The following is a 25664-nucleotide window of genomic DNA, read 5'->3' on the forward strand; positions in this document are numbered from 1 at the left end:
CACCCACTATAGGGATGACACAGACAAGGAAATGTTAATGCCCAGGTTGGCCTGAGACAGGGCTCAGAGGGACAATGCTAATGCTTGCCTCTGTGACTGGGTTGTTTTGAGTTGTCATGGCTGATTAAGCCCGTCGGTTCACAGAATCTCTCTCCAAATAGGACACAGAATGATTGGTTGACAAGATTGATTGGGCTTCTGTTTATTAAATTACAATCACATCTGCCTTGAGATTCCTTTCATATGAACTGGATCAGAGTCTGGTTTGTTTTTTGATCATGCTTGTAGCTAAGCTCTTGGCTTACCCCTACAGATAGCTAATTTCAGAACTGTATTTGCCAGTTTAGGCCAGCTAAGTTATGTTGCAGTAACAAACAACTAAATCTCGGTGGCTTATAGCAAAGGTTTATTTCTTACTCACATTACATGTCTTGTGCATCAGCTGTGGCTCTGCACATCTTCATTCTGGGACCAAAGCTAGAAAAGCAGCTCTATTTGGAACATGATCCTCTCAGGGCTGAGGAAAAATATGGTGGAATCATGAGATGGCCCATACATTTCTGCTCAAGCTATTTCTACTCACATTTCACTGACCAAAACAAAGCCTAGCTTGATGGCATTAGGGTGAGAAGTATAACCTCCTAGGGACAGGCCAGATGGGGAGGGTTTTAGAAAAGGAAGGGCAGAGAATATTGATAACCACAGTCTACAGCAAGGACTAATATTCAGCCTGTATGTACTAGTGTGACTGATACCAGTTATAATACCGACTACTAAAATACTGAAATACTTTGGTACTAGCTGCTAAATAGCTGCTGTTCCAACTCTCCTGACAACTCCCCTCCCCTGGGACCTACTATTTAAAAACTAGCAACTGAAGGGTTAACACCTAGTACAGAGGGATATCTCTTGGACCCTTCCTGGAATTCACATCTGGTAGATCAGTGCTTGAGCAGTACCAGTTGTTAAAATATGTTTACTACCACCATTAGCTAATTTCTTCTACTATGTAAATTTTTATTAGTTTAATTCTGAGGGCAACCTGATTTCCACGCTCCCAGAGGGAAACTGACTGCAGCCCCTATATACTGTCAATACTTAATTATAAGAATGATAACTAATAATACTAATTTGTGCTGCTTCCTGCACATTTTTCTTCTCTTTCACAAGCATAGTATATGCAATAATTGCTCAATAAACATTTGTAGAAAGACTTAGCTAGCTTTTTCCCATTAGCTAAGCTTATCTATCTCAACATACTATTTCTTGAGTCTGTTTTTAATTTTTTACGCCATTTCTCAGGTCTGAAAAATCATTATCACTAACTTCTTTATAACACTTTTGCAACTTACAAAGCACTCTCCCTTACACTGTTTCATTCAATCTCCCCAACACCCCCAGGAGGTAGGAATTAGATCATTTTACAGATGAAGAAATCGAGACTCAGTGAAGTCAGGTGTCTTATAACTAGTTAGGTTTTGTTCATTCATTCATCAAATATTCATTGAATGCCTGAAGTGAGATTTATTAAAGTTGGAGTTGAAAACAATTTTCCTGAGTTCAAGTCAAGGGTTTATTCCACTATTCTCAACTACTTTATCACCAGGGTCATAAACTCAAAGGAAGGAAATAATAATAGTGTATTGATTTTATTGTTGAGGACCCCTGCAACCCAAGTCTCAGAAAGGCTGTAAGGTCATTTGTAAAATTCAAGGTAACCACCAGCAGGAGCAGTCTCACTTCTCTTTGTGCCTGCAACCTAATGCAAACTGTCTCACTGTAGCTACTCAATACATATTTGATGCATTTATCTACAGGTTTGGGGGCTATTTAAACTGAGTTTCAACACTTACTAGCTGCGGAGCCTTGATCAATTTAACCTTTTTTGCGCTTCAGTTTTATCACCAGTGAAATAAAAATAATGCTGATGCCTTCGACCAAGTAGTTGTGGAGATTAAAGCAGTAAAGTATGAAAAAGATATAATGTTCATTGTAGTTTAGTTTCCAATTGTTTTTTTAAGTTTTAAAATGCATTCAAGTGAGAAAAGCAGTGTCCATGTCGACGTAAGGTAACAAGTGACCACTATTGGGAAGTGCTGCTCTTTATTTTGGAGTGTATCATTTTACAGTTTTGGTGTTATATCCCTTCTTTTACGGTACTGGTAGCTATCATTAAAGGCGCACTTAATTTGGCATTCCCACGTCGCCCTCCAGCCCCCAGCTCTGCTTCCTCCCAAATAAAAAAAAAAAAAACTCACAAAAACTTTATTCCCCTAAAATTCAAAAGCTTACGCACCAAAGCAAAGACCCACAAACACAGAACGCTCCACGGAGGTCACTATTAAACGCCTCCGGATCCCCCAAAGGGGGCGGAGTCAGAAGGTTCTCGCCTCTCATTCCGCCTCACCAAGTCATCGCCCCTTCTCAAATCTCGCGAGACTTCAGGCAACTAAGCTTCTGCGCAATAAAGACACTGGGAGTCGAAGCGCCGAGGGGAAGGGGGAGGGGGAGGTGAGGGGGAGGGGGGAAACGGTGCAAACGGCGTGGCCGCCATCTTGTTTGTACCCCCGCTTCGCGCGCGCTCCGTTCTCCCTGACGCACGCTTCCCCCTCCCCTTCGCCGTGCCCAGGTCTCTGCACTGCCCGACTCCGCAGGAGCGCGGGGGCGGCTCCTGCTCTTCCTTGGACTTCTAAACAGAGGCGTGTGAGTGTGCGGGAGCGTCCGCGGGAGGAAGGGGGAGAGGTGAGCGGCGGCGGCGGGGGGAGGGGCGGCGCTTCCCGCCTTCGGCGGAGACCTCACTTCCCTCGCGCGGCTGCTGCTGTAGTTCGGTGCGGCCTGCCCGCCGCCATGTTATGTTCTCGCCGTGCCCGCCGCCGCCGTCGCCGCCGCTGCGGTCGTGGGGTCCGTACGCCTTGTCGGCCCGACCCGCGGGCTTTCTCCCATTGGCGGAAGGCGACGGCGGGGGGGCTCGCTCGTGATTGGTCGGTGGCGGGGAGGCCGAGGACCTGGCACGTTATTGGTCGCGCTGGCTCTGGCCTAGGGGGTGATGAAGGAATCGGAGGCTGTAGGGATGCTCGCGTCTGGGGCTCTCTGGCTGCGGGGTGATGACCCCCTACGGCGCAGGCGTGGGGTGGAGGTTGGGGGCGAGCCTAGAGGCCTTAAAGGGGAAGAGTGGGAGATGGTCTGGCCAGTACTTCGTGGGTAGCCTGTGCATGGCCGGGAGTGGGAGGCACTCCAAATTCCAGAGGTACCCTCCATGGAACGTGCATGGCCCGGGATAGGGGCGTGCAAGCGCCAAGGGTGCCAGGTTTGGAAATACTGAAACCCGAGTTTCAGGTTGAGAGGATCTTCGAGATCCAGGGGTGCTAGACTTGGAGTGTAACACAGGGAATGACCCTGATGTCCACGGGTGCCAGGTCTGAGGGCATGGTATAGGAGGAGAGGGCATCAGGGCCCTAGAGACATACCCGACGAACAATAGGATCAGATCAGGAATTTTGCTAGGGAGTCCCAGTTCTGAAACACTGAGGTTTTGGTGGAGCCCTGGAGTCCGTAGTTACCAGACCTGGGCAGTGGTGTGAGGAGCAAATAAACATACCCAGACTGAGAGAGGGTTTCTATGGGATAGGTGTGCATGGTCTTAATAACTGAATGCCGAGCCTAGGAGGCACAGCATTAAGTAGTGACAGATCTATAGGAATGAAAAAGCAGAAGCATTTTTGGAATTTTACGATTTGGGGATTATATTAAGAGAGTAGTTATAGATTATCGGGTCTCAGGACCATGCTGCTAGTTTTGAGATGTTCTACATGAAGTTTTACTGTTCTAGGAAAGATACAGTTTAGGGCTGAGTTTCCAAGTTTCCAAAGCTGCTCTTTTTAGCAAATATCAGATACTTGGCAATTATTTGTTTGAAAGGATATTGTTAGGTTCCTCTTCAGTGGAAGAGCGCTTGACAGAGATCCTGGGTCTTGGCTCATTTATTTCCTTTTATATATGACTAAAAAATATACCCACCTTCATACACACTTTTTTTTTTTTTTAATAAGCAGCTGGGAACAAAAATAAGCTCGTGCATAGCTTCTTGCATCTTGTCTTAAGTTGGAGGACTTGTCAACTCTCTGTGGTTCATATTTCAAACAGCTTTTGTTCTAATTGAGAGTTGTTAGAGTCAGCTTATTGGGGGTACCTTACTTTTCCATTGAATTGTGGTAACTTGGATTGTTCTACATTTGCTCCTCCCAAGGTTTGGGGATCATGGAAAAACATTTGTTTAACCTCTGTGTTTTCCTAATTTGTTTTTCCTTGTCTGTCTTAGGTGGTTCTTTCAGCTTTAGATAGATGTTACACTTCAGTTTTTATAGCATTTTCAAGAAACTCCTGTGATTTTCACATTTCTCAGTTTTATGTGAATGCAACTGAATTTTCAAGAGAAAAGGAGAAAGTGGTAGAGGAATTGACATTTTGGAGCACATTTAACACATTTCCTGTTAGGTAGGCATTATCATCCCCATGTTGCAGATGAGAAAATTGAAGATCAGAGAGGTTAAGTAGCTTGTCCAGTGTCACTCAGTGGTTGAGCTGGGATTCAAATCCAAGTTACCTGATGTCAAAGCTTGTAGTTTTATCTACTATGTCATACTATCAACATAAGCCTGACTTGTCAAACGCCCAGGTAGTTTTATATTTCACAGTGGATCATCTTTCTTTGACTTCTGGGTGTTAGGAGTGTATTGAGTGGGGAATTTGAGTAAGAATTTGTATTTATTTGAATAATTACAAAAAGAATTTTTGTACTGTTCAAACCACAGAATGGTAACCATATAGATTATAATTTTTTCAACTAGGTATTTAAATTGTATCCCTTGGTTTCTATTGTGAAGGGAGGGATTTACAAAGTAAACTGCTGGAGTTTTTCTGAACCCAGGTAGATAATGGGGAAAATATGTACAGAAAGCTTAAGAATCTGCATCCTTTAAAACCAGGCTTCAGAATGTTGCTGACATAGTCTTTCTATATATGGAAATGATTAATGCCAAGCAGTGAGGAACTACCAAGTGCATAGTGTAAAGAGCTCACTGGGGAGCTTTTTCAAACATCACCAGTTCTTTAGGATGTTTGTCCCCAAATACTGGGACCTATCTAAAAACCTAGTACCTTCTTCAAACTGTGGGGTGATCCTAGGATATGCTTATCCTCAATGATGTGTAAAATTAAAACTGGTTACAACAAAATATTTGCAATTCCAGTTTTGCATGGAAACTTTTAAATAATTCAGGTTTCAAGGGGAGACCAGTGAATTGGAAGTCTTAACTCCTTTGTGTCTTGATATGATTAGGTGAGGGTCTCCTCCCTCATGTTTGCAATTACATTGCAGTGTGGAAGATAGTCAAAAGTATGAGGGAAAACAGGGCTTGCTGTACATTTTGTACATTGGTTATCTCAGCTTCATTTGGCTTAGTCATTAAGTTAATCAAACATGAAGACTGTTATGGCATCCATAACTTAGTTTCTTTTTTAGCAAATCTGGTTGAGGTTATAAAAACAAGTGTATACATATAAATATCTTTTTTATTCAGCAAGCATTTCTTGGCGGTAGTTCTTCAGCACCAGTGACACTTTCATTCTACGTTAGCCCATGTACATTCTGCATTAACCCAGCGCCAATTGCTGGGCCTTGTTATTGATATAATTTGGAACTGACCACCCTAGAAATCTTGAACTCCCAGGAGGTCTGAGTAGATCTCAGTTTATACTAAAACCTTGTGAACATCAGCTTTGTCTTCTAAGCAGAAATCATACTAATGCTTTGTACTTTACAGACTGTGTCTATGTCATCTTATTTAATCCTTATAACAAATAATTGTTACTTCATTTGCTTACACATTTTCCATTTGGGCAAAACTGATTCATGGCACTAGAAAAGATTCAATGTTCCTTATCTCCACTTACAGAGAAGGCAGAGTGAAATGTGGGGCCATGGTAGGTGTCTTTTTGAGGCAGTTTTGAAATTCCCCTCTCTAACTTCTTAGTTCAGAGGTACTGAGCCACTAAAGATATATGAATAAAATTCAGGAATGTCATAGTTACTGCCTTTTATTGAGTGCTTACATTGAACCAGCAGGGGTATAAATATATATATTATCCTCACACAGTATGAGATAGGTACTATTACCACCCTCATTTTTACATATGAGGAAACTGAGGAGTTGAGTAATTTGCTCAAGGTTACATAGCCAGTCAGTGGCAGAACCCAGATTCAAACATAAGTCTGTAACTCTTAATTCTTACACAATTTGTGAAGGCCTTACTCTTAAACAGTGTTTTCTCTTTTAAAAAAAAAATTATTTATTTATTTATTTGGCTGCATTGGGTCTTAGTTGCGGCACACAGGATATTCATTGGGGCATACAGGATCTTTCGTTGCGGTTGCGAGGGCTCTCTAGTTGTGGGCTCTAGAGGCTGTGGGCTTAGCTGCCCCGCAGCATGCGGGATCTTAGTTCCCTGACTAGGGATCAAACCTGCATCCCTAGAAGAAGAAGGTGGATTCTTAACCACTGGACCACAGGGAAGTCCCTTAAACAGTGTTCTCTTAACAACATAGAATATGATGAGAAAAAGAAAAACTCTTACATCTTAGCTCGGGAAGTGACCTTTGGTTCTTTCAGGCATACCCTTTGTACTGAGGCCCTGAAGAGTGTGATGACCTTGATACGGTCATTTCTGTGTAAGGGCACAGCCAAGTGTATGCCAGATTACTGGATTCCCAGGCTAGTGCTCATTCCACTGGACAGCATTTCCTCTCCTGTTGGAAGCATTGACTTGACGGCAGAGATGACTCTAAGGCACCTTTTGTATTTTGACAAGTTTGCCTCATTCACTGGAGGGAGAATAGCAGAGGACATTATTAAGGTCACAAATGACCTCCTTGAGGTTCATTCCAGCCTCAGGCATACAACCTAAGAAGAACATTCCTTAGCCAGCAAGTTGTTCTTTTCCATTCTATTCCTTGTGCTCACAGCAAACTGATTGTGAGTTATCTGATGTCTTACAGTCTCTCTTTTCATTTTGTTTATTCAGTTTTGCATGCATGCACTGTGACTAGTTAGGAGGGCTACAAGGTCATTTTAGTATTTTCCCACAGAGACTCAAAGCACCTAACATAATATTCGTAGATTAATTGTAGAAGGAAATGGATTTGAAATACTTTGGCCAAAAAGTGCCTTTGGGAGGGGCTAGTGTAGTTGCTGACCTTGGAGTCCGACCTGGGAAAGAATTCTGTCTCTGTAAGGTGTTTACCCTCCGTGGCAGGGGGTGGGGTGGGGGGGGGTGGGGGTGGGGTGGGGGGGGGTGTCAGATTCTTAACCCGTCTGAGCCTTAGTTTCTTCCTTTGTAAAGTAATGGTTAATAATACCTATCTTATAGAGTACTTACTGAAAAATGAATACAGTAGCATATGGTAGGTGCCTGTCACTGAATGGACCTTAATAAGTGAGAGAACACATCACTTTCTTTTGAGAATAGCATAAAATCTGCCTGACAGCCAATTAGAGCTTCCTTGATGAGGAGGCTTTGTAATTATCTGCTCTGTTATGTACAGTAAGATTTCTACATGGCGGGGGTGGGTGGGGAGGCACTTGACATGAAAGAAATAGTCTAATTTAGTTGTACTGTTGTGGTTTAGGAGCTGATTTCTAGTGGACCGCTGTGAGGTCAGTATTACTTATGAATCCGCAAAGTCGTAGGATCATTTGTTTCAGGGTTAGGTTGTTTCCTGATCCCCTCTGTTAATCCCCAGGTGCTGAATGGTAGTGATTCTGATGAGAAGAAAAAGTCTTCATATTTGCAATGATTATTCATTGAGCAATGATAATTGAAATCAGAACAACCGGTTTTATCATTTTGTCCGGGAAGGGACTTGCAGTATAGTCATTTGAAATTTTTTCTAGTTGTAGAAATAGTAAGTTGAAATAGGACTGTAAGTTTGATTTGTAGTCACCTGGATAACATTTTCTTTGAAGTAAGCAGAAAGACAACATTGTGGAATGGTTGAGGGAAAAAATCTCCCTGCCTGCAGAAATTTTTGCCGGGTTGCAAAATTTGCTGTATCCTTCCCACACCTCTCCATGTTTTAGCAGTGATGTACCTGATAGCAGTGAGGTAACCTTTACTCATTTTCAGCATGGGAGTTACACTTTCCATTTTGTTTTAAGTTCTTACTTGTCTGCAGGTAGCGTTTAAATCCATTATACTTTCTTTTATACAGTGAGAGCTTTCTGATGGATAAACTTAAGGTGCAGTTTTTAGAGAGAGGGACTAGTCTAACCTTTGCATTTGAATGTTTCCAGTAGAATAGGTTTAAATTAAAGGTTCAAATCTTCATGTTCAGGGTATATAAGGTGTCCTATTTAAATGAACACTCTCATTTAAAGTCAACAGTGTATTGTTATAAATCAGATTCAAGAATTATTCTTAAACGCATTCATGAATATGAGCTAAAATAGTGATCTTGAGCAGTGCTTCAGTAAATGCTTCAGTGACTCATAGGAAATGATATTGGAGCATAGAATATTTTATATCTTATCATTGGCTTAAATTTGTTAGTTACTGAAGGTTTTCAAAATCCCCTAATTACTGTTAACTCTGTCCTCAGGAGCTGCAAGTTTTCCATTATCTATATGAAGTGAGATTCTTTGCCCAGTGTTAAGAAAACATATCCCCTCACCAGTGGCATGATCTGTCCATTTAAAAGAGAAAAAAGAAAGTACATGCAATCTGTACAGCTGAACATTTTTGTCATTTTTAACTGTCAAAAACTATTATTGTACCCTGAAGGTAAGTAGCTTAGACTTTGCTCATTATCAAATGACAAAGTTGGGGCCTTTTTAAGAAGCAAAGCATACTCGGTTGGCAGTTACTTGAGAAGCAGAGGATTGCTATTTATGGTGATATTTAATGTCATTTTCATTAAAAAGGGAAATGCCATAATGTGTGTAAAACTCCAACCATTTTTGAAGAATAAACTGACTATTCTGACCAGAATAGACTTGCCTGTGGTCTTCCTTTCATTCCACTAAAATTTGTAAGTGGCTTAGAGCAGCATTTCCCAAGCTGTTCCATTGAACATTAGTTCTTATACAATGCTAGTAAGTGTCCTCTGGGGATGAAAAAAGGATCCTTGACAAAGTAATGGGCAATGTGAAATGCATTTCTTTTCTGCAGAGGTAGTATTGAGAACATTTGTGCTCATATACCTTAACAACCCTTCAAGAGAAAGGATACATTATGCAGTGTTTCTCAGACTTATTTGGCCATGGAACCCTGTTTGTGAGAACACCTAATAAGCATTTCATGTTATGACCGGTGTGGAGTGGAGCCCAGTTGAGTAATTCTGGTGTAGAGAGTTTATGAATAAAAAAATGACTCCTTTTGGGGCTTCCCTGGTGGCGCAGTGGTTGAGAATCTGCCTGCCGATGCAGGGGACACGGGTTCGTGCCCTGGTCCGGGAAGATCCCACATGCCGCGGAGCGGTTAGGCCCGTGAGCCATGGCCGCTGAGCCTGAGCGTCCGGAGCCTGTGCTCCACAACGGGAGAGGCCAAAACAGCGAGAGGCCTGCGTACCGCAAAAAAAAAAAAAAAAAAAAAAAAAAAAAGACTCCTTTTGTATAGGATTCATAGTTTGGCCAATAGTGGGAAGGGACTTTCCTGGGAACATATAAGATATGTTTCCAAACTAACATAGACTGTTAGGGATGAATGTGATTTCAAAGGCCATCTAGGCCCATTGCCAATAACAGTAATACTAGTAGCAGCCTCCATATTTTGGAGCATTTGCTGTTCATCAGCCACTGTGTTGTCCTTCTACATGCATCATTAACTACTGGTCTCTCCAGAGTAGTTTACCATCCATTGGTCTTCATTTATGCTTTGGAGAATATAATTTATTTTTAAAAAACAAATAATTCAGAATTTATAATCCACTTATGGTCTCATATATTAGTTTACTTTATTCGTTTATTTATTGAGCAGCCATTTACTGAGCACCAGCACCATGTTCCTTATTCTAACGATGTTATCGTTGCTCAAAATGTTTCTGGGACTTCTTTGGGGATTATCTTCAGAACATCTGTCAGATACTTTAAGATATGTGTCGACATACCTTTTTTTAAACCTTGAAGGTGATTTTGATTTGCTAAATAGCGAATAGTTGTTCAGAACCAAGTCAGGTGAAAGCTACGGGTCAGAAGTTACAATCCGGCAGCCCTCAGTTTTCTTTGATCTGCTTATACGTTTTTAAAAAAATTGAAACAAAATGGAAAGATTTAACATTAAACAATCTGGTTTCCTTTTTCTTTTCTTTTTTTTTTTAAAACCAGACAAAGTGATACTATTTATGAAGCCGTTGCAAGGGTTCTGGAAGACATAATGAGGGTAGTGGCACAAGGAATGGGCATAATGGATGTTCTCTGTAATGCTATTTACAATATTTTAAAATTGAAGACATTGAAATTATTAAGTAATATGGAACTGATTAAAAAATTATATCCATTCAGTGGAATATCATTCAATTATTATAAATGATACAGGTCTGTATTTGATAGGGAAAATTATTCACATTATTTAAGTGAGACAAGATTACAAAACAGTTTGTATAGTATTTTTGTATGGTATTATCTAATATTGGGGGGACTAACTCAACCTTACATCTCATTTACATGAGAAAAACTTCTAAAAGTATAACCCAAAATACTAATGCTGCTTGATTCTGGCTGCTTGGATTAAAGGTGTTCTTAAAAAAAAAATACCCCAATCCCACTAACTTATAACAACATAAGTGCAAAACAAACTGCTATATACCTCCATCTCATCAGCTTAGTATATAATAAGGCACACAACAAATTTAATAGTCAAATGAATATGGCTTCGTTTCCCCATCTCAACATATGAGAAGTTCATTTTTCTCTAGAGATTCTCTTCTATGATATTTCCTGGGACCCACAGGTTTGCTTACTAGTCCAAAAGGGTCAGTTAAGGACACCATCAATAAAATGTTCAGGCCGCTGAAGAGCCCAGTTTCTTTGCTGCTCTTTTTGCTTCTGCTGCAATACAGTGTAACCTTCAAGATCAGGTAATCTGGGGTACTGAGCAAGACCCTGTCCTTGGCAGGAATTGCCATGGTGGTTGAGGCCAACTTCTGCCATAACTCTGGTTCTTTAGTCATTCTTCAGGATGCTATATCAGGGGTTATGCTAGCATCAACTTTTTGTGTCCAGGATCTGGCTTTTGCTTCTTTTATTGAATCTGAAGCTCTTACCGCAGTGGACCAGCATTCTTCCATAGCCCTCATCAGTTGGAGTTCAGTACTAGCTGCCCCCTACCACCCCCACCATTGGCTGCGCCGCATGGCTTGTGGGATCCTTGACCAGGGATCGAACCCAGGGCCCTGGCAGTTAAAGTGCTGAGTCCTAACTACTGGACCGCCAGGGAATTCCCCAATAGCTGCCCCTTTAGATGAGACATGCACTCTCCAGTTTTCATCAGTCCCCACTACTCCCTGTTATTTCATTGACACTATGGCTAAGGTCAGGTGTGATTTATATCTCTGTACTGAGCACTGAGGATATATGTAGATATAAATAAGACACAGTTGCTGCCTTCAAGAAGCCTTCCTCTGGTAATAGAGACATGGTAAAATGTAATTATATGGTAGGTGCTATAGTCAAGTGTATATTTAAATATTAATTGAATACCTACCACATGCTAGGTATTAATGCTCAGTGCTTTAACTCACTAAAGCCTCAACACTTCTGTGAGTTGGTGTTATTTTTTCATTTTACATGAAGAAAGTGAAATGTTACTTGTTTCATTTTAAACATGAAGTGAGCTCAGAGATGGTTAAGTAACCTAGCCTAGGTCATACAGCTAGTAAGTAGGTAATTGTGATTCAAAATCAATTTTCTGACTAAGCGCATCAGTTCCCACCCTGCCTTCTTTGGGAGCATTAAAGCTTGACCCATGTAACCACATGCACTCGTTTTGTCTCAGGGTGTTTATTAGGGCAAGATGATGCAATTGTCTGGTGTAGAGGGCTGTTGAGTTGCAGGACCGGGGAAGAATATGAGTTAGAACCGCAGATATCCAATGAGGCTCTTAGTCCACCATAATGACAAGCTACAGAAAGCTATCCTAAGTGAGAGTGCCAGGTGGAAATTCTAGGATAATTTGAGTTATCTTCTCACTAGTGGCTTGAATTCTACTAAGGTGACTGTTGATGAGAAATAGGAATTGAAGTGTTTTTCTTGCAAACTGCCAAGAACTAATAAAAAGTATGCCAAAGACCTTCACAAAGTATCAAGAGACATGTTTGGTTTAATCTGGTACATCAAAAGCAGAATCAAAGGGTAGGCTTTTGGAACAATAATCAGACTTCAGCCAGGATTGGTGGTGAAAGGCACGGATTTCCGGCATAAAAACTGGGGAAGAGTTTTAGTAGCAGCTGGGAAGTCCTCCTGTACTGCCCCCTTTATGGCTCAGGAGTTTCTTTCTGCAGGGTTGCAGGGTATGCTGGAGATAGAAGAGAGACATTGCGTTGTGGTAGCTTTGGGGCCCTAAGGAGCTAAGCTTTTCTGAATCTTAACTGCTGCGTAAAACAAGGAATTTGGATTGGGTGACCTTTAGTACTTTACTTTTTTTTTCAATGCTTATTCAGACACAGTACAGTATACTTTATATATGCTGGTTCATTTAATCCTTACAGTGGCTCTGTGATATAGATGGTGATATTCATATATTAAGATGAGGAAACTGAGGCTCAGGGTTAGCCCAGTGTCATACAGTTAATAAGTAGAGGAATCAGAATTTGAAACTAGCTCTGCCTGATTTCCAAGTGTTTATTGTTTTGCCGTAGTGACACTAATTAATGATCAGTGATGTGAACATGTTTTCCATATTCCTGTGCCTCCCACCCTTCAAAGGAGCTTCTTTGCTTCCTTGCAGCTGATTTGACCCCCAGTGTTATGAGGTTAAGAGGGGCTCTAGTGTGAATAAGGCACACAACTGGCCTCTTGGCTTTCTGCCTTCTCTTCCGAGTCTGGTAGCTATTCAGAAGCTGTGATCTAAACTTTTCAGAAAAGAGCTACAATACCTGTAGCTCTTTGTAGCTTCAGGAATCATCCAACAGTGCACCCTGTTAGCATAACTAAGCTCTTATTTAGATGCCATAGTGAAATTGCCATGCAGTTCCTTAATATTTTAATGTATAGTGTTTTTAATAATTTAGTTGTTTCAAGTCCTTATAAATTATACAAGTGATTTGCTACTGGTTAAATGTTTCTAGTAGTTTAGTAATAAAATTTGTATCAACTTATAGAGTGCTGTTTGTCAGATACTTAGCTAGATCTCTAACCAACATATCAAATTAAACATTAGTCAAATTTGTAATTTTTAAATTAGTGAAGTTGGGTGTAATGATTTATGCTACCTATACATACAGTCAGCTTCTATCTGTGAATGCTGAACTCAGATACAGAGGGCCAACAGTATTACACCATTTAATATAAGGGACTTGATCATCCTTAGATTTTGGTAAATGCAGGGGTCCTGGAACCAGTTCCCCATAGATACCAATGAAGGACTGTATATGACACCTAAGAATTTCCTTGGATGTGCCCTGAGGTGCTCCATGTCTTGGTAAGCAGTGTAGAGCCATGGGAAGAGTACCACCCTAAATGGGACCTGAGTTTGACTCCTAGATGAATGGCTAGGGGCCAGTTGCTTAACTTCTCTGCACCTCACTCTTTCTCGAAGAGAAGTTAATATGGCAAAGTGATTGGACAGTCTGCCTTGCCTCTATTTCAGTGACCTGCTGGATCTCTGCATATGCCTATAATGACCTCTCATGTAAGATCAACCAAGATTTTTCTAGAAAAGATCTCATCTGCCTGGCAAAACAGTTGTGTTGTTTAGTCCTGGGATACTTTGCTTTGATGAGAGGAAGCAGATATATAAGGAGATTGTTAAAGGCCTCAGGTAATAGTGAGATGTTTCTATTTGAATATTAAAAGAATATATATTAACTGATTTTCACCATATTAGGAGGCTTCTCTTAAAACCTAAACAGTTGGGCCCACAATCCATAAACAAGTCTTTGACTGTCACTGGTTAAACTTCAGCACCCCAGAATGTCTTCAGTAACCACGATACTTATAATCTCTCTTGAGATCACCCCTGCTGCTTGTTCTTGAAAATGTGGTAGAAAAGTTTATCTTCTATGATATCAAAACTCTGTTATATTAAAAGCTAATCAGCAGCATTTTATAACCACCCTAAATAAATTAATCTATCAAACTATATTGTGTTTTAAACAATATATTCACTGATGTTCACTCATCTTTGCCAATTTTTTTCCCCCTTTATCATTATATTTCCCTCTTGGGTTCCTGGTAGACTTTTTGAAAATGCCACTGTCCCTGTCACTAACTTCATACATTATCCCAGAATTTTCCTATTTAGATTAGTTTGTATTTCAAAATAAAGTGATTTGTCGTGGTACTAAAGTGTGCTTTTAAAATTACCATGGACATAAAGATAGATGCCTTTTCAGAAATCTTGCAAACCATTGTATGACCATTGATATCACTGTTTGTTACTTTAAAGAATCTGTATTTTCTTTGGTGACATTGGATTTAGCCCACCCAGTTTTCTTTTTCTTCTTCTGTTAATGCTTAACAGAAAACTGAAGATAGTTAAGTCACAACTTTCCGACCTTGTGCACATTGCTTCTCTGGTTTACTGCCATAGGATACTGTAGCAGTATCTTACAGACATCTTTGATGGCCAATCAGCAGCAGTTAAATTACCTTAAATTTTTTAAATGGAACTCTGACAGCCAATAAGAAATCCTTTGGGTGGGAACTGTAACAACCCTTTCGCATGATTTTAAGAACAATTCTAAATTTTCAGTATCTTCTGTTTTGGAAGCACATATGGCCCTAGTGCATCTGCTGTGTGCATTTGCCAGGCATTTTGAAGCCTTAAGTTCCTCGTAGTTTGAAGTCTGGATCTGACCCCTGTTCTGCTTCTCAAGGTAACTTTAAAACAGGAAGTGTACAAAGGAGGTAACTGATGACGTGATCAGCCAATCATGGTTTTGTGTTCTTAGCTGATAACGCAGCTCAGCCAATGGGACCACTCTGGAGGCAAGGTTTGGTGTCAAATAGCATGCTAGATTGAATGCCTTTGACTGTTAAAGTGGAAGGAGGCTGCAGGGCTTCATTGGAGCCTCGGAGTTTTTCACTGAGGCAGGGGTCAGCTGAAAGACAAAGAAAAATGGCGAATAGTTTGCTGGGGGGTGGGGGGACAGCTGTTCGGGTTTTCACTGGAGTGGACATTCCAGACTCAGGTTTCTGCATCTCCTGCTGCCTTTTGTTTCCTCCGTCCTTTTTTGGGGGGGAGGGATAGGAGTGACTTAAATTCTCCCTGTCCGAGGAGATATAAATAACTACATGTAAAATTAATGCAGTTCCCGGTAAGTTTAATTCTTTGTTTTGTGTTAAAATGGTAGAAACTGTTTAGCTTCAGAGAGTGTAGACAAGTTGCACTGTTTCAGAAAATGGCCACTTTACATTCCATGCATACCTTTTGGTGCACCTAGAATACCTTGCTCTGTTTAGATTTTGCATGCCCTTCAACTAGGATTTCTTTTCCTAGTTGAGTATTGAGTAGAGCAGGTACATGAAGAAAGGCTAATCATTTTTCAGGGGCACACAGAAGCAAAGCACTTTCTCTTTGCATTCGGTAAACTTATCTGTTTTCCAAATAATTTTCCTTTGTTCAAGTGCACTGAAGCTATCCTACAGGATAAGCTGAGTTGTTGTAAGACTTTTTCTGTTTCCATGCACTTTGTTGACATTTGTGTTTTCAGAGGTGGAAGCAACACCATTGCTGTTCTAAATTCGTGTGAAAATATGATTTGCACTGATGCAGGTTCTAATGGTAAAGGCCCACATGCCAGTATGAAATTCTCCCATAACTTTTTGATTTACCTGTCTGCTTCTAGATTCTAATAAGTACCGATTAATTAAAAATCTTTGTTTTAAAATGCACATTTTAGCTTACAATGCTGGTTAGAAACATCTCCACTATATTGGCAGTGACAAGAGCAGATCTTTTTCTGCCAGTTTCACACATTTTGTCAGGTGTTGATTTGGTTCCTTTAAATGATGTGAGAAAAATGCTTTTCATTTTCTATATGAAATCTTTAAAATCCTAATTTACCTGCAGTTTGTGAATAGGAAAGTTAAGAGTACAGGCACCCTGTCTTTTGCCCTTGGTATTTTTTTTTCCCTCTCTAGGGATATGAAACTAATGTAGGTTGCTGGCTAATTGGTAACCAGCCTATTCTTGTGAATAGTGAAATCTTCCATGCCGTGTACTAAGATCTATAATACACTTGATTTGAAAAAGCAGTTCTTTGTTTTCTTTTTATTTGCAAATATGGAATGAAGGTCATTGGAACATTTCTGCAGCAGTATGGAGCAGTGAACTGGCAGCACTCAGCCTTTGGGTGGGGAAGAGGAGCAGGCCCTATTAGAGGAGAAGTTTGGAGGGTGTTGGTTTGCCTTCCCCTTGAGTAAAGGATTTACCTGAGAGGATCGATAGGGGTTTAGATTTTGGGCTCTTGTAATTGGAGTGGTGTAGCAGTCAAAGTTGCTAGATGCAGGCCTCTGTCGTTGCTCGCAAAAGTGACCTTGAAAAACTGCCGAGGAGTTGAAAGATTGAAGGACAAAGTTTGTTTATGCAGATCTGGACTGAAAAGCTCTATTTAAGATGAAAAGAAGCTGTACTTCTGATGTTCAAGTCCAGTGGTTAGTAGGAATATGTTATAGATTCAAATTAGGAGTTTTCAAGCAATAAGACAATGGGGCTGTATTCATTCTCTCCCACTCTTCTTCATTCCCTCCCCCCAGCAAAAAAAATTTAAATCCTTTTTGGTATGATAGTTGAGTGAACTGCCTAACAGATTCAGAATTCCTTGCATGCTACCTTGTCTTCTATGTAATTTAGAGGGTTCTTAGTGAAGAATGGTATTTCAGGAGTTCAAGGTAGTTATGTTTGTGAAACTTCTTTTGGGAAATTGGAATGCTTATGGTAAGAAAACAGTCATTCTGGAAAAAAAAAAAAGGCAACGGTCATTCTGGGAAGTTAAGTCCTAAGAGAAAGGCATATGTGTTAAAGATTACGTTTTAACAGTTAATTATTTTAAATTTATTGTTTACAAGTCATTGATCTATATGTTACCAGTTACTCCAGTTTTTAATAATGGGATTAAAAAAACAGTTGTAGATACTGAATGAGCCTATTGGCCCTGGGAGAAGGCCTGGAGCGGGGGAGGCCGAAGGTAAATGGCTCACAGAATGAGGCCTAGATAAAACTCTTTAAATTAAGAACTTTGTGGATTTAGCGTCTTGGAAAGATATGTAGCTACTGCCTCTAGCCTGGGTTCTTAACCTTCTTAGGGTCATGGACTCTGAGAATCTGCCCTACTGCCTGGGAAAGTGCACCTAGGCATGCCTATGCAGAGCCCCTGGTGACTAAGATATTTCCTAGTATATGTTGAATGGTGTTAATATGATCTCCTCATTTAACACTTTAGCCAAATAAATGTTTCCCAGAGAAATGAAGAAAACTCTACTTCCATAAGGAGCAAAGACCTACAGCTAACTATAACTTAGGCTGGAGGGTGGGTGCGTGTGTTGGCCGGGGAGACTTAGATGGGGTCTGAGATTTGGGCGTTTATTTACTCTGATTACATTGTTTGAGGCAGCATTGTGCAGTAGCAAAAGCAGGAGACCTGTGTTCAGCTATCATCAGCTTTGTGAGCTTGGGCAAGTCAGCCATTTAGTGTCAGCTTCCTCACATGTAAAAATGGAACCTAAAAATAGCACCTTTCTATTTAGTGGTGAGTCTCAAATGAGATCATGTATGTCAAAGTGCTTTGCAAGTTGTGAAGTGCTGCATTAACGTTAGCTGTTACTAGTCTAAACTAGGGGTTAAATGCTCATGGAGTTAGCTGTGACATCAAAGAGAAAATGCCATTCTTTTAAAATGTTTACGAAAGAGTTTGTTTAAACCTGGTACATCTCTTTTTAATCTGGTTTCACATACTTTCACCTGCATATACCTGTTTCTGCTGACAGGACCCTATGTAATGCAGACATTGAGACCATCAAACATTCCTATGGAAGAATTTTAACCCTTCTGTCAAAAATTGAGGGCCTCTTAGAACAAGATGAAATGAGAACACTGATATTTTTAAAACCCTTGTTAGCTTTAGGAACCTCCCAGAATAAAAACTGGGAACCTGTTCTGATTGGATACTAAGATTTGCAGTATAATGCAGGTAGGTTGTGATATTTTCAGATGTTTACCAAGCAGGGGTTAACATTTTTAGTTTGTGCACCAAATATTTATAAAGTAAATGGGAGCCACTTTTTGTTTGCTTTGTGGTCATATGATCTCTTTTCTGTCAGTTTTCAAACTGGGAGGTAGTTTTAGCTTGCAAAGTAGTAGTAAGCTAATAAATGTTGGGATGAAGACTTAAAAAAAAAATACTTGGTCTCATCAAAATATAAATGCGGGAATGCATTTCTCACAGTTGATACCTATTGTGAGATACATTTCCAGGGTAAATGGCGGGAACCCATGGAGGTTTCTTTCTCACCCATTTTACATGCCTGGTGCCATCTATTTTTAGGGTTCCCCACCCCCACGGGGGGTGGTGGTAGTGGATATTTTGTGATCTATTAGATTTCCTGTCCTATTCAGTAATTTCCTCTCAGGCGTGTTCAGTCAGCATTGATGTCTGCCTCCTTTCTGTGCATTGAAAGAATCATAAGAAGATGGAATAAGGTTTGGCAAAATTGGCATTGACCTCTGCAAGTAAAATTCTAGTTCAGGGATGTGTATGTTTGAAAACAGCAATCATGGTCACTGGGAACTTTTTGTTCCTAAAACAAGATGGGGGGTCTCCTTTTAAAGGAGCTATATACTTTTGTGGAGGTTCCAGTAACCCAAAAAGCATTTTTAAAGCTAGTCATTTATACATGGTCGTCTTAGTGAAAGAAGTTATTTTTGCCTATCCCTATTCCCAATAAAATATGCAAACAGAGTTTATATAGTCTTAAGTTAGCCTAACGGAAATTATTTAGGGATCTAGCCTAGTTCCCTTGTTGTAAAGTGGGGAAGTTGAGGCCCAGAGAGGTTAGTTGTCTCAGTCTTTCAGCTTTTTAATGACTGGCCTTTTTAGTGGCTGGTCAGAGATTCAACTCCTGCTTAGTTCATTCTATGTTTCTTTTATTCCTCTAGGCTGTGTTTACTTCTTACTTTTCATATTTGTCTTCCTTTTTGGTACATCTTTGAACACAGAAGGAACAGAGAGAAAGTGGGCCATGGAAGAGGTTCAGAAGTCTTCATGTGGAGTCTGGTGGTTAGAAAGTCTTCTGTGGCAGCAGACTTACTGTCCCTTTTGGGATCTGAAGATCTCTTGCCTCAGCCAGTTGCTTATTCAGAAAGCTGAGAATAAGCTAGGAAGCTAATTGTACCCGCCTGGCTAAGCTGTCCCAGAGAGCTGGGTCACTTACATGCATTACAAGGAAGTAAACTAAGGCACACAAATACAACACCTGCATGCCAGTTAGTCTTGTTGTTAACACACCTCAAGAACAAGCCAATTCCCAAACAGGTTTGGGCCTGCTCTTCGAGTGTGTCCTTAAAGCCAACCTGTATTTAATAAACAAAGATCCCAGGATCATTTTAAGGATTTGACAAGACTGAAATAGAAATCATTGTCTGTATACTCCCAAAATAATATTTTAACTATGCTAACTTTAATCTTTACTACCAGCAAAGTAGTATTATGTATCTGCACGTGTGTGTGTTTGGGTACTTGTAGGTTTGATTTTTGTTCTTATTTTGCATATTCTCTGGTAGAGCATAATCTACTTGAAATTTAAAAATTTTTCTCTTTTTACCATTTTCATATATTTGAACAAAAAGTACAGCTTATTGAAACAACAAGAGCTTGAATTATGTAACTTATGTTATATTTAAGTCCTGAGGTATACTGTGACTGAAAATTATAGTAGACACAGCTGGATGGTATCCACCTCATGCCTGCATTTTCCAGAAGCTTAGTTTCCTTTTTACTCTGTTCTTTCTGCTGCCGCTGTTGGGCCTGGCTCTTTAGAACTTAGATTCTACTTGCATTATCACCCTTATCTTCCTGTCACTCCCCTCGGCATCCCAAAGCCAGACTCCACTGTTCAGTAATTGACCAAAAGTTTTTCTCTAAGAGTATTTACTATAAATTACAGTTCTACACCCTGCAGTGAAAAAGGGCAGTTGAAGGATAAGAAATGAAGGTAAATTCCAGTGTAAAGACAGAACTAAAGGAAAAAAAAACCTTGTAAATGTTTAACTTTAAAGTGGCATAACATAGCTTGTGACCTTGTGTTCCTTAGTTGAGAGGAAGAAAGGAGACTAAAATAACCACAGCAAACAGCAGTGCTGATTCACTTGGTTATCCTTTTTTTCTTGGAGGTACTGTCATTTTGGTCTGTCTCTATAGTTTCAATTACATAGAAAACTAAAGAGAAGACCCTCTTGACTGGAAATATCCAGACACAATGAATTTTTCCTTTATCTACCTAAGCTATATAGTTCTTACCATTGAGAAAATACTAAAGTTGGACGCTTTATAGTTCTTTCACTAATTCACCTGCATGCATGTCTCATTTATGTGGAGATTTTAAAAATGTATACAAATAAAATTTTACTACAGGATCTAACAATCTGATAGGGGAGACAGGTGATGTATATCAAGTATATGAAACTGCTATGGAAAGTACAAGCAAAGGACACAGAATTCAGAGGAGGGGAGACCTTTTCTTCTGGCTTAGGAATGAAGGAAGGCAGTTAGTTAACTGGGTGTTGGATTCAGGGAGGTAGGCACATGGGCACTTCAGGCATGGGGAACAGAAGGAGGAAGGTCATGATTCAGAAAGTGTAGTGTGGGCTGAAGAGAGCAGTAAATGGTCTAGTCTGCTTAGAACATAAGGAGATGAGTTAGGGACAGGAAGGAGTGGCAAAAGAAAGAAGTCTGAAGAAGTAAGTTGGGGTCAGATATTGGAGGGCCTTGACTGCCAGGCTAAGAAATTTGAACTGTCTCCGCTTGATAATGGGAAACCATTGGAGATTTTGGGTAATAGGTTGATGTGGCATTATCAGAGCTGTGCTTTTATAAGATGTATTAAGCATCATTATGTAGAAATGAGTAGAGGACAGTAGAAACAGTGAACATTATGTATTGAGTTCACATACTAGGTTCACAATCCTTAGGATTATTATGAGGGTTAAAAGAGACAGCAGTGTAAAAGGCTTAGAACCATACTTGGCACACACTCCTAAATGAATAGCATTAGCTATTACCGTCATCTTTATTATTACATGGAAGTGATGAGAACCTGAACAGAGATAGTGGCAATGTGAAGAAAGGTCAGGAGATGGACACTGTTATTACAAAGTTTAGCAGTTGATTAGAATTGAACGGAGTCTAGGATGACTCAGATTTCAAGCCTGAGAAACTGGAGGATAGAAACAGAAAAGTTAGAAGGAGCAGGTTTGGGGAAAGAAGATGATAGATGCAATTTTAGACAAAAGGAGTTTGAGTTCTGGGTGGCTTTCCAGTTGGAGATGTTTAGCAAGCAGGACTGGAACTTTGGAGAAGTACCAGAATTGGTAACATATGTTTGGAATTTAAGCTCATAAAGATCGTAGCTGAACCTGGAGAATGGATGGGAGAATCAAGGGAGAGCATGGGCAGAGGACCAGAAGAATAAAGCTTCTTGTTAATGATGGAAACGCATAAAAGTTTGGCCCCTGCAGTTGAGACATCTAGAAATGAGTGTGGCAGAGTCCTCTAGGTCAGTGTTCTCTAAGCTCTTTTGATTGTGCACCCCTATTATCTGAGTGTACAGCTGTCATATATGAGTTAGTATTCTTCACTCTAAAAAGTCACTTGTTCTTTTTTGGAATGTTAATTTAGTTAAAACTAGAGAATATCTATATCTTCCCTTATCTAGGGAAACACAACAAAGTGAAGGTATCGCTACTAGCCCCACATTTTCCTCTGAATACTTAGAGTACCGTGCGTGATACACGATCTTGTCACAAGTTAAACTGAGCGAGGATATCAGTATCAGCCCATAGGTTAAATATTCAGAAAGCTAATACTAACACATTTTCTGTGTGTGCCTTGATCTGAAAAAGATTAGAAATACTGCCCTACGATCTGGCCTTCACTTTTTCTGAAGAAGTACAAGTATTTCCTTGAAATGTTATGCATTAGCTCCTTGAGATTAGTTATGTATATGTTTATGTCTGTGTGTGTGCATGCATAACCTCAAGCTTTCTTGTTTAAGCTCTAAGTATACACCCACATCTCCATCCAATGCAAAGACTTCTTTTTTCCTGAATTGCATCAGGCTTAATCTTGCTGGTGTTAGCTTTGTAAAGTCTTAAATGACAGCATTCTGCATGAAGCCAACCATAAATACACAAGTAGGAATTTGGCAACATTTACTTAGCAAGTAATTTATATCCACATGGTCATGATAACACTGAAGAGCAGCACACACAATAAATTACCAGGAATAGGATAGCCTCATCTGTAGGATTTAGCAGATTTCTAGGCTAGGTATGTTGTAATTATCCTCAGTCTAAAATAAAGGCAATAAGAAACTTTTCGCTAGAGAAATAGTGGTAAATTTCCAGCCATCTTACTTGGTTATTTATATCTTGAACTCCATGATTATTTCTCTACTGGTAATTAATTGGCCAAATGCCCATGAAACTACCCTTGAAGGTAGTTAAGCAATGTGATGTGTTTGTATGAAACATAGTACTTTGCAGTTAATGGAACGATTTTTAAAGTTTTTGTCAAACAAGATAGGTGAACACAACCCTCTTTTCAGAACGAAACATAGTGCAAATAGATTATATACTAGTATGAGTACTACCAGTATGTTGGGAAATTGTCTTGTGTTAATCCTAAATTCACTAAGGTCAGATAACTAGTTGAAGGATTTCCAAATAGATATGAGGTTAGAATTGTGTTAGGTGTTCTATAGTGTTCTCTTCTTCCTTCCTCCCTTCTTTCTTCGTTGGGAAAGCTGTGTGCGGGCTTTCTCTAGTTGCAGTGAGTGGGGGCTACTCTTCGTTACGGTGTGCGGGCTTCTCATTGCGGTGGCTTCTCTTGTTGCGGAGCGCGGGCTCTAGGTGTGCAGGCTTCAGTGGTTGTGGCACGTGGTCTCAGTAGTTGTGGCTCGCGGGCTCTAGAGCATAGGCTCAGTAGTTGTGGCACACAGGCTTAGTTGCTCCATGGCATGTGGGATCTTCCCGGACCAGGGCTCGAACCCGTGTCCCCTGCATTGACAGGCGGATTCTTAACCACTGTGCCACCAGGGAAGCCTGTAGTGTTCTTTAGCTGTGCAAATCTATACTTTGTGGTATATATTGGGCACCTCTTATATTTGAGTTCTTATCTTGAACCACAGAGATTGATGTTTTTAGATGAGTCATGGTGTTCTTAAATAATCAGTTGCTTTGTATTTCTTAGCTGTGATTTATAATCTTAGTTTTATCCCTAGTAAGGTAGTTGGAACAGGGATTTTGATTCTGAGAGTAATGGCTGCATAATTAGAATAACATTGTCACCATGTTCACAGTGTTGCAAAGGCTGTAATTTTGAAACACTGCATAGAATTTAACCAGATGATTCCTCCTATAAGTGTGCAGCTATGAAAACAGCTCCAGTAAGGGGGGCTAGGCTAAGGCTATTCCTCTGAACTATAGTGAAAAGATAGAGTGACTTCTCATCACCAGGCCCCCAGAGAGTGAACTTGATCTACTGGACCTTTTTATCTCTGCTCTTGGTTGGTGACCAGATATCCCCAAGTCCCAGTCCTTGTGGGCAACTGCAGCTTTAACAAGCTTGAAAAACTTAAGCTTTCCACTTCGAAATGTGTAAGAATCTGACATCTTGGCATTTTGGAGTACTTTATTTATTTATCTATCTATGGCTGCGTTGGGTCTTTGTTGCTGCATTCTGGCTTTCTCTAGTTGTGGTGAGCGGGGGCTGCTCTTCCTTGCGGTGCACGGGCTTCTCACTGTGGTGGCTTCTCTTGTTGCGGAGCATAGGCTCTAGGCACATGGGCTTCAGTAGCTGTGGCACGCGGGCTCAGCAGTTGTGGCTCGCAGGCTCTAGAGCACAGGCTCTGTGGTTGTGGTGCACGGGCTTAGTTGCTCCGCGGCATGTGGGATCTTGCCGGACTAGGGATCAAACCCGTGTCCCCTGCTTTGGCAGGCAGATGCTTAACCACTGTGCCACCAGGGAAGTCCCTGGAGTACTTTTGTCCAGGAGAATGATCAGGAAAACTAAAGATAAAAGGCTTTATGGATTTATGTTCCAGGCTGAGAAGATCCACACGTTCTTAAATTCTTAGTCCTCTACTGAGTTATCAGTTCTGAAAGAGAGAAGAGAACATGCCGTGAAAGAGCACAAAACTGAGAATAAGGGCTTATGGGTTGTGGTTCTGGCTGTGGCATATACTTGCCCTGTAACCTAAGGCAAGTCCCTCAGTCTACCTGGATAAAGTATCTTTATCTGTCAGATGGGAATATTTAGTACCTGTGTTGTGTTTGCTGTGAAAAACAAATGAGATAATGTAAAGAAAGCTACTTTCCAAAGTGTAAAAGCATGTACAAACGCAAGGGATTAGCATAACCATCTCAGTTGCTTTGCATTCTTTGAAGTGATCTTTACATTCTCTGTTCCTGACAGCTGTATACACGGAGGTGGGAGATTTAGAGTTTGGTTGACTTGGAGGATTTGTTTATTCTCGTGCCCTTTCTTGCTTGCTTTCTTTTAACTTTCAAATCAATGCTAAAAGACACTTAAGCAGAGGGCAGAATTCTGTGTGTCTGTGAATCAGCAGAACCCATACAGCCAAATCAATACAGCCAGGCTCTTACTGACACTCTTGTAACACCCTCCAGGTTTTTAATTGAGAATTCTCCAGTATTTAGATGGATTAACTCACCTGCACAATATTCCATTTTCCAGTGGAGTCTATGATTAGATAATTATGTACACTTCTGCTACATTTTCTAAAGTAGAACAGGTTTCTCCCCATCCCTACTCTTTTTTGACTTTTCCATTGTATTACGACCAAAGGTTATTGCACAGCTGAGCTCAGGTACTTGCAAGGGATTTCCCTGTATGCACATTTCAAAGAAAAGAACCCAGAGTAAAGTCAAAGATACTTGGGGTCTTGAAGTAGTTCTTGAGGAGCTTGTGTTTGTTTATTCAGTAGATGTGTCCTATTCATAGGTGCTACTGACTGTCTCCACTAGTGCAAGGCATGTTTCCCTTGAGGATGTGTCAGAAACAAAGATAGTTACATAAGAGCTAGGGAGAAAATAGGAGCATGGAAATTTTAGGCTTAAAAAATAATGTGCCTAATAATAATAATATTCAATATATTAGAAAGTGAATATGATGATTGTAGAAATAGATTTTATTGGGTGCCAGGAATGGTTTCTTGGGG

General features: G+C 40.4%; 1 protein-coding gene across 3 annotated transcripts in view; it reads left to right on the forward strand.

The window, feature by feature from the left end:
* Positions 1 to 2534: 2534 nt before the first annotated feature.
* NFYC (nuclear transcription factor Y subunit gamma) overlaps positions 2535 to 25664 on the forward strand; it is a 63554-nt gene continuing 40424 nt past the window's right edge. Inside the window, exon 1 of one of the 3 annotated variants that reach the window (XM_065898306.1) lies at positions 2535 to 2703. The gene's annotated coding sequence lies outside the window, so the exon portion shown is untranslated. Of the gene's footprint in view, positions 2704 to 3105; positions 3248 to 25664 lie in introns of those variants that run through there. The other 2 variants (XM_065898318.1, XM_065898311.1) reach the window with 2 other exon arrangements.

The sequence above is a fragment of the Phocoena phocoena genome, chromosome 1, assembly GCF_963924675.1.
Source record: "Phocoena phocoena chromosome 1, mPhoPho1.1, whole genome shotgun sequence".
NCBI classification, from domain to species: domain Eukaryota; kingdom Metazoa; phylum Chordata; class Mammalia; order Artiodactyla; family Phocoenidae; genus Phocoena; species Phocoena phocoena.